The sequence below is a fragment of the Bufo gargarizans genome, chromosome 3 (genome assembly GCF_014858855.1).
Source record: "Bufo gargarizans isolate SCDJY-AF-19 chromosome 3, ASM1485885v1, whole genome shotgun sequence".
Taxonomy (NCBI): Eukaryota; Metazoa; Chordata; class Amphibia; order Anura; family Bufonidae; genus Bufo; species Bufo gargarizans.
This window is the reverse complement of record NC_058082.1, coordinates 212,708,260-212,722,702: the sequence shown is the minus strand read 5'-3', so window position 1 is coordinate 212,722,702 and position 14,443 is coordinate 212,708,260. Positions and strand designations below refer to the sequence as shown.

The window sequence follows — 14,443 nt, the reverse complement described above, 5'->3', positions numbered from 1 at the left end:
CCTCTTTCACACGGGCGTCAGTTTTTTTGCCCGGATAAGAGCCGGGTGCGTTGCGGGAAAATGCGCGATTTTTTCTGCGCAAGTGCAAAACATTGTCATGCGTTGCACTCGCGTGAGAAAAATCGTGCATGTTTGGTACCCAAACCCGAACTTCTTCATAGAAGTTCGGGCTTGTGATTGATGTTCTGAAGATTGTATTATTTTCCCTTATAACATGGTTATAAGGGAAAATAATAGCATTCTGAATACAGAATGCATAGTAAACCAGCGCTAGAGGGGTTAAAAAAAATAAAAAATAATTTAACTCACCTTAGTCCACTTGCTCGCGAAGCCCGGCATCTCCTTGTGTCTCCTCTGCGCTGAAGTTGAACAGGACCTGGGGTGAGCTGCTCCATTAAATATCGGTTAAGGACCTTCGATGACGTCACTCCGGTCATCACATGGTACGTCACATGATCTTTTACCATGGTGATTCACCATGGTAAAAGACCATGTGATGACCGGATTGACGTCATCGAAGGTCCTTAACCGATATTTAATGGAGCAGCTCACCCCAGGTCCTGTTCAACTTCAGCGCAGAGGATACAGAAGGAGATGCCAGCTTCGCGAGCAAGTGGACTAAGGTGAGTTAAATTATTTTTTATTTTTTTAACCCCTCTAGCGCTGGTTTACTATGCATTCTGTATTCAGAATGCTATTATTTTCCCTTATAACCATGTTATAAGGGAAAATAATAATGATCAGGTCTCCATCCCGATCGTCTCCTAGCAACCGTGCGTGCAAATCGCACGGCATCCGTACTTGCTTGCGGATGCCATCCGATTTTCACACACCCCATTCACTTCTATGGGGCCTGCGTCACGTCAAAATCGGACAATATAGAGCATGCTGCGATTTCAACTGAACGCACAAGTGATGCGTTAAAAACATCGCTCATGTGCACAGCCCCATAGAAATGAATGGGTCGGGATTTAGTGCGGGTGCCATACGTTCGCCGCACGGATCGCACCTGCACGGAAAACTCGCCCGTGTGAAAGGGGCCTAACACTGAAGCAAATGATAAAATGGCTGCCTATACATAAGATTACATGTCTATCTAACAGTAGTAACAACTCCCTGACTAACAGTCACAACCAGCTGAACAGCTCTGCAACACACAATATCCCTGAAATGAAGGTAGCTCTCTCACCCGATATGCTTTAACAAGGATGGTGGAGTTTAAGAAGGAGACATGCATATGACAGCTCTGATGATGTGTCCTGGAGACTGGATGGAGGGTTCTCTTTCCCAGGATGCTTTGCACTCCCACAATGCTTTGCAGTCTTTGTAAGAAGAAAACAAAGTGTAATACGACTTAGATGGTGCTATAACCACACTAATCCCTATAGAAATACCAAAACTGAGGCAGACGTGATATGTAATGATACTCAACTCTGCTGGGCAGAAAAAGATTTATCAAAATGGTGTAAAGTAGAACTGGCTTATTTGCTCATAGCAACCAATCAGATTCCACCATTAATTTTCCAAAGGAGCTGTGAAAAATGAAAGGTGGAATCTGATATGTTGCTATGGGCAACTAAATCAGTTCTACTTTACATCAGTTTGATAAATCTCCCCCTCACAGTCTTTTCCTGTGGAGCCACCTGCACGCCTCCATAGGAACTACAGCTCTAATACCATGGCTTTCTTCAGAGAGACCCTGCTACACTGTTTCCCTGGGCCCCATGCACTGAAATGGGAGATAACGGCAGTGTGCCAGTCCTGTTTCCTGGCCACCTGGTGGTCGGCTGCTTAAACCTATCTCGCTTTAGTAAAGGCAAGATGGGTCAACTCCTTTAAGAATGGCAGGCAGCAATACAACTATTCTACACATCTGCAAGTAATACAGTTTAGGATGTGGCATTTGTGAAACTACAGAAACCTGATTCCCCAGGCTAGCAGCCCTCTCCAAACTTCTTACTGAAGGTCTGGTATTCATGAGGTGATTTTTTTTATTTTTTTTTATAAATGAAAGTGCCTTTCATATGAGTTCACCTCCTTTCCAGCAAGATTTGAAAACACTTCATCCAGCTACAGGGTATATAAGGAATTCGTTGTACAGCAGAGGGACACAAGACACCCTTTACACTGACACGCACTTGAGAGGTAAGGTAATAAATAAGTTTGCAAATTTTTTCAGAAGCGAGAAACACATTAAGAAAACAAACACAAGCCCATTCCAGAACGGGTCATCAGGATTTTAAATATTGCAAGTTAGTGAGCTATTTTGCATGGCAGAATGTGCTCAGTCCATAAAGCAGGGTACAGAGCTGGCGCTATGATTTATTGCTTTTTCTTTCATACATTTTATGTCACCCATGGGTTGTTGTTTAGCAGAGGAAATAATAGGAGCAAATTTGGAATTAAAAATTACCATTGACATTTGTATTTTGTCCAAAATTTGCTATTTTGTGATTAGTTATAGCAATTGTTGAACATTGGTAGAAATCTGAGTATTGTGACACTGTTGGTTTATTTGCTTTTATAATCTATAATGATGCAGTTGTATTGTTTGGTTATGTGCTGTGACTATTAGATAAGACTACCCAGGGCTACTGTGATTGAAGCAACATCACAAAATATGATATTCAACTTTATGAGGATTTCTATAGAAAATGTTAAGGTCACAAGCTGACTGCCAGCCTGCATTCTCATGCCACAAATGTGGGAGAGTGGAGTTTATCTTGACGCATAATGGGTAATATTTATCAATGCAGTTCCGCCATTTAACGGGTGCACAGAAAGGTTTAGTGAAGGTCAGAAGTTGCACCGTATTTATCGGTTGCTGTTCTTTATATTAGGGAATATGGCGCACTTAATCACAATGCTTTTAAAGTCTGTACATCTAGCCATAGGAAAGAGATGGAAATGATTACATGTGATGTAACAGAGCAGACTCAATGGGGAAATTTATCATGAAGGGAATATTTGAAGTTGGTTTTCCTTGAGTCTGCATTGGTGTATTTTGAGCCAGATTCATCAAACATTGCAGATTTTCGGGGCATTTATCAAAATATTTATGCCACTATTGTTGCACACACCATATTTGCACCATAATTTGCAACTTTTTAGGCTTCTGGCTACTTTTCTACAATGGCAAGGCAAGTAGGTGGAGTTTAGTAGGACTGGCATGGTCTATCTCAGCCCGTCTGATTTACTATAACATAGGTTGTAGATTATCACTCAAGTCTATGCCAACCCCTAGGTGGTGTAGATTTGAGTTTCTGGCAGACAAAAGGCCCGAAATGCACCTAATTTATTAAGAGGCATCTGCCTTTTACTAAATTAGGTGGACCTTACTCCAGCACAAGGAGATCAAAACTGGCATATGGGAACACCAATCTTGATAAATATCCATGCTTTTTGCGACTTGAATTTTGGGGGCGCAGCAAACATGCCAGTCTTACTGCAAACCTATTTGTTTCTATGGGATCACCGCTACTTTGAAATGCCCCTGCAATCCTGGAAGTGCCCAGTGTCACCATGTAACCCTACCCTTACACAGACTGCCCATTTACTCCAGTGGGCATTGACTTGTTTTCACAGTGGTGGTGCTGCTGTAGGGGAACTGAACACAGATTAAAGCTGATTGCTGTTGAGGACCACAACAAAAAGAGAATGTAAAATCCGCAATTTTTAATGCACTTTTTCTTGGACTCCAATTGAATAGGTCACCAATAAATAAAAATTCTCAATTTGCCCCATCTTTCAAGTTGTATTCAATTTTTGGCTTAGTTTTCCAGACTTCTAATGACAAATCTATCATGCACTCATACCTCCATTGCTCCCTTTAGGGCTCATGAATATGACCATATTGGGGTTTTGTACAAATAAATCTTCTGTACAAAGCCATTGTACAACCTCGATAGCACTATAAGGGGCCATACTGTACCTCCTCATGCCTCTCTTTTTTATTATAAGGATTATAGCTTTTCAGTCAGATTTTCTATGAATCCCAAAAATTGTGGTATTCTCCTTCAGAGCCATATTATGGAGGCACCACATGACGGCACATAGGACAGTGGAGCTGCTCTGTTTTGTAAGTAACACCTTAGGATGCTTTGGTATGCAGGTTTGCCATTCAAGGATAGGCAAAGCTACAGTAGGTAAACACGTTGGCTTTCATAATGGAATAAAGACCATGCTTTCCAAGAGCAGGAATAACTTACAGATGGCTCAATAGAATTATTATCAACTCTGAAATTTTACTGATTTTAAAAGCCATTCATAATGTAATGTCAGGACTGACTACTTTATACATTCTTCCAGTACAAGATCACAGACAACACCTGCTGTAACTGTGATGGATTCATGAGGCAAAGTTAAGAATTAAAAATGCATACCTAGGGGCAAGGAAATAACTTCAAGAAATTGTAAGGCACTCCGAAATGAAATCATACTAAGCTTATTTCCTGAAAATATTGGATGGAAGAAACCACAGCATGTAATATACTGTATATACCCTGTTAGCTGCAGTGATATAAAGAAAGGTGAAAATGATTGTCTTTGTAACTTTTAATGTTCCATGTGATACAATTCTCCATGATATTGTCACATTAAGAAGAATGCATCAATCCTTTCCTCAGGGTAGAGAGCACTTCATAAGTGAGGGATATGGTGATTTGTCTTACTGGTACAGCTTCTTACTGGTTCTACTTTAATCTGCCCTATGGGGGGCAAGTATCAGTCAAGTTGGGTCAAGTCCTTCATATACACACCTCCATACTAATTCTTTAACAGGGTTTTCCAGGATTATTATCCAGTGCTGTTTATTGCACTGGTGTGTTTGCTGTGGGTTGTGGTTATGACCCTGTTCACTTTCATTACTTGTTATTTTTGGTCATGCAACATCTGTAGTTGCTTAAGTCACAGATAGCCCCAGCCTTACTCTGAAATCCTGCTCCAAATAATAACCTATTTATCAGATGCTCAGCTTCTCTCCCTCTACCATATGCTGCTTTCAGATCACCTGACAGGTTCTGTTTAAGCTTTTTTTTTTTTTTTTTTTTTTTTTTTTTACAATAAAACAGGAAACTAACTTTAAAGGGAACCTCCAAAACACCCCCAAACTAGAGTAAGAGGTGGATAGTGTAAGTGATGCTTATGTAATTTCTATTCTTATAGTCACTGACTCTGTGCTCCCACAAGCCAGCTGTAAGATGCATCGAGAGGACTCTCTTTGAGTCCTCTCCATTATGTGAATGAGCACCGGAGTCCTCTCAATGCATTTTACTGCTGGGAGTCAGAATGCAAGCGAATATGAAGATAAAAATTACATAACCGGACTCTACGTCACTTACGCTATACAATGCTTTCTCTATTTTGGAGCGTGTTTCAGAGCTGACAGATTCCTTTGAAGGAGATTAAACCACCACCAAAATCATCTGTTTCAATATTATGTATAAAAAGAAGTGATAACACTGTGCATGCCATAGGTATGTCTGGGCGGTGCCAGTATGGTGAATAGCCATGCATTCCTGTCTGTAATCACGCCCATGATTCCTTGAATGATGTCCTATGGCCATTAGTGTTGAGTAAATCGAAGCATCTGGAGTGGAATTCAATCTGAAGTTTAGGAACAATTTGATTTGCCATGAAGCTGAATTTGCTTTTGGTAAAGAATAATTTTTCCTAAAATGGTGGCTAGAGTTATTGGAAAGAAAAATAAATACTCACATTATCCGCTTGCTTGTACAGAGGCAGCCGCTCCTCTTTTGAGTGGAAAAGACCTGCGCTGACTGTAATGACGTCACCGCACTCTGCCAGCGTGATAACGTCATTACACTCGGCGCAGGTCCTTCGGCAGGTCTTTTTCAATCAAAATAGGAGCGGACTGCCTGTGCGTGAGCAAGTGGATGAGGTTTTTTTTTTCTTTCTTAAACTCAGAAGTCCTAGTGCACTAGCGTATTACAGTTTTTAATGGCCGTTAGACGGGTGAATGTCAAGCGCGTGTAAGCGGCCGTTAAAAATGGTCCTATTGATTGATAGGTTGAATAGGCTTTTAACATAGCGATTTGTGCTGAATTAATTCGCAATGAATCACATTTCTTGTCAAATTTTGGCAAAGCTGACGAATCGAATGTTTTAAAACTTGAAAAGTTCATTTCTAATGGCCATAATACCTCATTACAAGACAGTTCCAGTGGCATCTGTGAATGAGGGTGTACTGGCCTCAGCGTTATCTGCCCATTACACATGATGCTGAAGAGTAATTTTAGAGAGGTAAAACCTATCAGCATAACAACATGGAGTGGGTTATTCTAAGTTCTAGTGACCGAAAAATCTGTTCTAGAGTTTGCTGATCACAGAGCTGTCATTAGCTGTCCTCGGCCAGTGCAAGGTAAGGCTTGTTTCACTTGGCCGGCAACCTGTTCCAGCAGGCTGTTACTGCATAAAATGCCAGGAATCGGCCGGATAAAAACTTCTCCGTAGTGGTATTTGGCAGATTCTCTGCATATTTGCCAGATCACCAGCAGACCCCATTAAAGTTAATGGGGCCGGATGGCATTCCGGTTGTGTCCAGCAATGCCAGATGCGGCAGGCTGCTCATGGCCAGAACAGCAGGCCGGATCGGCAAACGCAATTGGGAAACAAGCATGAATGTAGTATTATAAATAGGCTATTTAAATAAATGCTCAACCTTGTAACCCACAGACAAGCTGGGTCCTCCAGATCGAAAGCTAATCTTTGTGAGTGGCCTTCTACTATGGTTTATTCAGGGGTTCTGCTTCTATGAATCCCATATACCGTAATGGGGCATATGGAAAGCGACAGTCTTTATAAGACCCCCTTTAAGTAATAATGAGCTTGAACTCAAAAATGTTGGTGAATATGAAATTAACTCTTTTTTTTATTTCCTATGCTCCAATTCTAGTAAAAGGATTCCAGTAAGGTCAGTGGTTATATGAATAAATAGGATTATCCTGCAATAAAGTTCAAAATGGGAAATGGAAAACAAAAGTCTAATTTTCCTAGAAAGACATTTTAATTAATGAATTTCTTCTAGTCATCCCAACCAGATCTTTAATTTTTCACATCTGACAGACATTAGAAAGCGTATGTTGAGCAGTCTAGTACATCTCCTGCCAGGCTTGCATGTCTCCGCAGGAATACTTAGCACAAAACTGTTACATAGACCCAGAATGACACACACATTATAATATGCCATGAAGGTGAACTCACAAAATGTTTCTGTCTGTCAGTAAAACCAACCATATACTATTGGGTTGCTGGGATCTAAAGGAGAATTGGTTGAGAAAAATATAAAGGAAAACAATGTAGCTTCTATTAGAATAAGCATACAGTACTATGTGGATTTTTTAAAAAGAGCTGACAACATCCTAAGTAGTGATGATCAAGCATGCTCGGCCGAACACCTGATCTCGATGCTCGGCACATGGCAGTATTCGGCCGAATACCGCATATGCTTGATATCTCCAACCTGCATGTTTCTTGGCTGTTACGCTCATTCTTAGTCAGGGAGAGCTGTGCTGAGGAAGGGACAGACAGTGTAGGGAGTGAAATAGGAATAATTTTATTAGAAAAACTTTTTAGAAACCCTAAAAGTCATTTTAAGGACTATTGTTGTGTTTTGCAGCAGCAATGAATATTTTTAGCACAACCTGCGCTAAATTGCTAAAACTCAACAGACCCAAAAGTCCTTTTAAGGACTACTGTGTGTGGCAGCAGCAATATCTTTTTTTAGTGCAAACTGCACTAAATAGCTAAAACTTTACAGATCCAAAAGCCCTTCTAAGGACTATTGTGTGTGGCAGCAATATCAATTTTTAGCTTATCCGGCGCTAAATAGCGTACAATAGTTAGGGCGCTGCAGACAGGGACATTAGCTGCACCACATCTCCAGCATAAAGTGTGCGCATCCAAAAAATATCTGTGACATCCAGTGTACTTTTTCCGTAGGCGTTGTCTGCTGCGGACAGTGACATTAGGTGCACCACATCTCCAGTGTAAAATGTGCGCATCCCAAAAATATCTGTGACATCCAGTGTCCTTTTTCCGTAGACATCCAGTGTCCTTTTTCCCAGGCATTGAATGCAAGCGCAAATACCCACAGGCCATAGCTCTAAATGCGCAGCTTTCCAAATGACTGGCCCTGGAAATGTTGCCATTTACCGTAGGCTTGTTGACACTGAGGCCTTCCGCAGCCGGATGTCAGCGGCCGTCCCTTCCTTATTACGCAGTCCCCAGCCACCACTATTTTTCAAGATGTGCCGTGCCAGCCTTACACCAACATGTGTCCCTTAACATCACACGTGTCCTGACCAACGCAGTTACTGGGAAGGTCCACTTAGCCACAGACACATGGACAAGTACTTTTGGCCAGGGACGCTACATTTCCCTGACGTCACACTGGGTGAATGTTGTGGAGGCTGGGAGCGAGTCGTACCCTGGGATGGCACAGGTGCTACCGACGCCAAGGATTGCAGGCCCTATGTCGATAAGGGTTTCCGCCAGCACCTATGTTAGTGGCTCCAACCCCCACTTCTCCTCCTCTGCCTCCTCCTCCACTTCCACCTCCGAATTATCCCCGTGCAGCACCAGTCGGTCATCAGTCGGTACCTGGAAGCAGTGTAGCACTGCAGTGGGGAAATGGCAACAGGCTGTACTGTAGCTGATATGCTTAGAGGGACAAACAGCACACCGCCGCAGAGCTGTGGCAGGGGATAAGTGAACAGACAAAGCTGTGGCTCTTGCCACTCAACCTAGAACCAGGCATAGTTGTGTCTGATAATGGCCGTACCTTGGTGGCGGCTTTGGAGCTCGGCAAGCTCAGACACATCCAATGCCTAGCCCACGTGTTCAACCTTGTGGTTCAGCGGTTTCTCAAAACCTACCCCAATTTGCCTGAGCTACTGGTGAAGGTGCACCGCGTGTGTGCACATTTCCGGAAGTCATTAACAGCTTCAGCCGGTCTGTCAACGCTGCAGCAGCGCTTGAAATTTTCAGCTCACCGGCTGTTGTGTGATGTGAGCACAAGCTGGAACTTGACATTCCACATGTTGGCCAGGCTTTGTGAGCAGCAGAGGGCAGTAGTGGAATACCAGCTGCAACATGGTCGTCACCTTTCCAGTCAGCTTCCGCTATTCACAAGCCAGAAGTGGGAATGGATGTCTGACGTCTGTGAGATTTTAAGAAACTTTGAGGAATCAACACAGATGGTGAGCGGGCGATAACGCTATTATCAGCGTAACCATCCCACTTTTGTGTCTACTCAAATGCTCGCTGCTCACAATTAAGGACGATGCATTGCATGTGGAAGAGGTGGAAATGGGGGAAGATATTACACAGGGTGATTGCCAGACCACCCTCAGTTCATCTTCTCAGCACCAATTGGACGATGAAGAGAAGGAGGAGGAGCAGGAGACGGTTGCCTCCGCTACAGAGGGTAGTACCCATGGAAGTTTAATTGAATCTGTTTAGAGTGGGTGGGCAGAAGAGTAGGAAGAGGATGAGGAGATTAAGAGTGATCCTCCTGATGATGACAGCAAAGTCTTGACTGTTGGTACTCTGGCACACATGGCTGTCTATCTCGCGACCCGCACGTTATACGCATTTTAGACAACATGGATTACTGGTTGACCCCCGCTACAAAGAGAACTTATCATCTCTCATTCCTCTGGTGGAGAGGACGAGCAAAATGGTGCAATACCAGAAGATCCTTGCTGAAAAATTGAGTCCGTAGTTCCTTGGCCAACCGAGGAGGGGAGACAAGGGGAACACATAGCAGTTCCAACAGAGGCAGGGCAACACTCTCCAAAGCCTGGAACAGTTTCATGACACCCCGCCAGCAACCTCACCCTGATGTGCTGCCTAGTATCACAAGGAGGGAAATATTTTGGAAGATGGTGAAGGAGTACATAGCAGACCGTGTCAGCATCCTCAATTATCCCTCAGTGCCTTACAACTACTGGGTGTCCAAGCTGGACACGTGGCACGAACTGGCGCTCTACGACTTGGAGGTGCTGGCCTGCCCTGCCGCCAGCGTTTTGTCTGAGCGGGTATTTAGTGCTGCTGGTGGCATTATAACAGATAAGCGTATCCGCCTGTCAACTGAAATTGCTGACAGGCCTGGATTGACCATGACTTTGCATCCCTTCCCCCACAAACAAGGGTATATGGTTGACTCTTCCTTTTCTCATCCTCCTTCTCCTCTTCCATAATATCAACATGCTTATTCGTCGCATATAATGCAGCTCACCAGCAGGCCTTCACCTACAATGTTTTACAGGGTCAGCTCACCAGCAGGCCCTTGCATATAATCTTTTACAGGGTCAGCTTACCAGCAGGCCCGCACCTAAAATATTTTACAGGGTCAGCTCACCTGCAGGCCCTCACCTAATTATACCTAATAGGTAATTTGTGCGCATGCTAACTTGCTTGGATTTGGTAGCCGTAGCCGTTTCTCAGGCTCCCTCTCCGGAATCGAATCATGATTCCCCGTTACCCCTGGTCACCAAGGTTTGTGCTGAAAATAACATCGAAAGTTGATAGGGCAGACATCCGAATGGATCGTCTCCGTCATGGGGATGTGCGATCGGCCCCAGGTTATCTAGAGTCACCAAATGTTTTAGATGGTCAGATCAGCAGGCCCTTGCTCCAAATGTTTTTGAGGGTCACCAGCAGGCTATCAATCATAATTTTTAAGGCTGTGTATGATGCTCTCCTTTATGTGTAACAAAGGGTTTATTGAAGTGCCGGTTCCTTGTAAATTTTGGCAGCCCTCGTAGGAATCCCACCACATGAACAATTGTACCACAATGTGAATGAAACCCTCCTTTATGTGATATACAGGTTGTATCGGAGTGTCTCTTCCTTGTAATTTTTGGCAGCACTTGCACTTTATATACAAGTAAATATACAGGAAAGAATGTTTCCAAACTTTCCCCACTTTTCCTCTATTTTATCTTTGGTTTGGTGCATTTTATTGTTAATCTGTAAAAGTGGCGTACTACTCGGACAACATCGTTCCCAGCAGGGACCTGGGAGTCCAAGATGCATCCAGACATCCTCCCCATGCTGTTCCAGAACCATTTCAGTGGTGTTTCCATAAATTTCTGATCTTTTCCTATAAACCAGGCACCCTCCTCTCTTCAGAGAAGGGGGTGCCTGGTTTAATGCTCGGGTTCTCCCATTGACTTCTATTACACTAGGGTGCTCACTAGAGCACCCAAGCATGCCGAGGTGTTCGGCGAGAGCACCCGAGCACTCGAGCACTTTGGTGCTTGATCAACACTAATGCTAAGTATTATGGTAGAATTGTAATGTTCATAATCCGAGATGCTTATTAGACATGAACTTTACAGTGTAATTTTTCTTACCGTCAATTCTCTTTCCTTTAGTCCAAAGCAGCAGCACCCACGGGGATTTAGCAATTAATCCTAAGAGGAGGGCTCTCATTATACCGCGGATTATATTACCGCTCTGCCAAAAGCAGTCTCTCCCTTTTGCCGCATTTTGTTTCCCACGATGTAGCCATCGCACGAGTCGAATTAGCTTTTATAGGCTTAGGTGCTTTAAGACCCTTCTGCTCATAACAAAAGTGATATCCTCCCTTATCCATTTGGACAAGGAGACTTTTGTCAGCTTTTACCATTTTGTTTTTCCTGAATGAGAAAAACAGGTGGGCCTTCTTCCTGAACGCATTTGTTCTTTGGATATATATCTCTAAGGCTCTGCCCACGTCCAGTGAGTGAAGTCTTCTTTCTTCCTCTGAAGACGGATCTGGGGAAAAAAATTGGTAACTCGATTTGCTGATTTAGATTAACAAAAGATGGAACCTTAGACTGAAAAGCTGGCAAAGTCATTGTCTTGAAGAAAAATTAAGTAAGGGTTGGCACATGCTAGGGCCTGTATCTCACTCACCCGAAGTGAGATACAGGCTGAAGTGATTGCTACTAAGCAACAGACTTTTATGGACACAAACTTTAAATCTGAATCCTGCAGTGGTTCAAAAGTAACATTGCATAGTTGATCCAGAACCACACAAAGGTCCCACTTCGGAATCGGGTTGATGACCTGAGGTTTGATTCTTCAAACTGCTTTAAAGAATCTTTGTATTAGTGGCTCCCTGAATAATTGTTTGCCTAACGAAGCCGATAAGGCTGATATATGTACCTTAATCGTACCCGGCTTTAGGCCTTTGTCGAATCCTTGCTGCAGGAAGTTCAGGATATGCTGAATTGTAGAAGAATGGGAAGATACTCCATTCCTTCCACATCAAAGATCGAACACCTTCTTGACTCTGAGGTACACTCTATTTGTTGTGTGTGCTCTGGATTGTAATAGGGTTCTTATTACCGCATCTGATAAGCCCTGTCCTGTTAAAAGAGGGGAGTCAACATCCAGGCCGTCATTTGCAGTTGGTGTAGATCTGGACAACATCTGTCATCCTGAGTTACCAGGTGTAGAATCTGTGGAAGCCTCCAGAAGGTGTTCCTGCTCATCAGCATTAACGGGGTAAACCATGCCCTTTTGGGCCAGTACGGATATATTAGGATTGTCGAGACCTGGTCCCGTTTGATCTCCTGTAAGACCTTTGGAATCATAGGAATGGGTGGAAATATGTAGGCCAGCCTGAAGTCCCATGGGACTCAAAGGGTATCTAGGGCCCAAGGGTTGTCTTCCCTGAACAGGGAGAAGCACAGAGGCACTTTTGCATTGGCTCAGGTAGCCATCAAATCTAACTGGGGGTCCAATGACAATTTCCCCGGGAGGGTTAAGTCCTCCTTCCTCTGATGTGTACAGCTGACAGCTGTTGAATATTGGCCTCCACTCATACAAAGATCCGCTCCACCTCTTTGAGGAGGGATAAGTATCTGGTACCCCCCTGGTGATTTAAATAGATAACAGTGGTCATGTTTTCCAAATTTACTCTTATGGCTCGTTCTTGGACCAAGGGATGAAACTGTGTTAGGGCATTGTATACTGATCTCATCTCTCTGAGATTTGATGATAATAATCTTTCCATTGGGGTCCAGGTTTCTTTCGCCCTTTGGCCCCTCATGTGGGCACCCAATCCTGTAGCCAAAGCATTAGTAGCAACCTCAGTCCATCTTGGAAGGGCAAACTTCCTGCCATTGTTTAGAGTCATCCACCACCTCAGGGAGTCTCTTGTCTCCTTGGAGACTACTGTCATACAATCTAGAGAATTAAGGTCTCAATTCCATTGTAAGCATATTGTGTGCCAATTCGCCCACGAAATTCCCTTGCTGGCAGCAGTCATAAGACCCAGTGTTTTCATCATCTGACAAAGGGATACAGGTCCAACCTGCCTCAGGAGCTGTACATTCTGGCACAGAACGTTCATCCTCTTCGCCGGAAGCGAGATGAATCCCAGGAACTGCTTCTGCTGTGATGGGATAATACTAGATTTCTTTCTGTTGACTATCCAGCCTAAAGCCTGCAACCATTGCTGCCACCACCTTTGTGTATGTGAATGGGGCTGATGAAATCCCGAATGGGAGTGCTGTGAACTGCAGATGATATAGCTGTTTCCCCAGATAAACTTCTATGCGCAGGAACTTCCGATGCTTTTTGTAAATCTGAATGTGTAGATAAGCATCTCTTTAAAACTATTATAGCGAGGTAATCTCCTGGTTCCAGCAGATTTAGAACCGACTGAACTGTTTCCGTATGGAACCTTTTCTTTTGTATGAACCTGTTTAGATACCTCAGATCCACAATAGTCCTCCACCTCACCTGAGGTTTTGGGATTAGGAATACCCTTAAATATACGCCCTGAAAGATCTCTCCTTCTGGGACAGGCTCTAGTACATTCATCTGAATGAACTCCCCTATGGCTTGCTCTATAAGGCCCTGGTTGTGACCATGTAACCTGTGAGTTATGACATATCTGTCTGGGGTCTGGGAATTTACCTCTATACAATAGCCATTTTATACGGTCTCTAGGACCCATAGGTCTTTCACCAACTCTTCCCACTCTGCAAAAAAATGGCTTAACCTCCCCCCCCAGGCATACCTCTGGCGTCAGAAGTCCAATTTTCGTTTGGAGGAAGGGACCCCTCTACCATGGCCTCTTCTCCGCAGTCTGGGGGATACTCTGGAGATACCGCTTCTTGCCGCAAATGTCTCTCCTGTATCTGATCTTCTGCGCTCCACACCTCTATTGGATGAACGAAATGAAGAATACCACTTCTTTTTGGCAGCATAAGGAAGGGGCTTCCCTTTTTATCTGACAGATTCTGTATGAGCGAGTCCAGGTCTGGTCCGTAGAGCCTATTTGGATGAAATTCCATTGCACAAAGTGTATTCTTTGAGTGGACATCTGCCCCCGAAGGTTTTATCTATAAAGATCTTCTACCCGCCGTAGATAACGCCAGGGACCAGGCATCAAATCTGGCCTGCTGCACTGAGACATCACAGA

The 14,443-nt window shown here is 43.7% G+C and overlaps 1 protein-coding gene across 1 annotated transcript in view; it reads left to right on the top strand.

Annotated features, from left to right (window-relative positions):
* The first annotated feature begins 2,081 nt into the window (after window positions 1–2,081).
* Window positions 2,082–14,443, top strand: part of ECRG4 (ECRG4 augurin precursor) — a 60,787-nt gene continuing 48,425 nt past the window's right edge. Inside the window, exon 1 of the mRNA XM_044288137.1 lies at window positions 2,082–2,145. The gene's annotated coding sequence lies outside the window, so the exon portion shown is untranslated. The remainder of the gene's footprint in view (window positions 2,146–14,443) is intronic.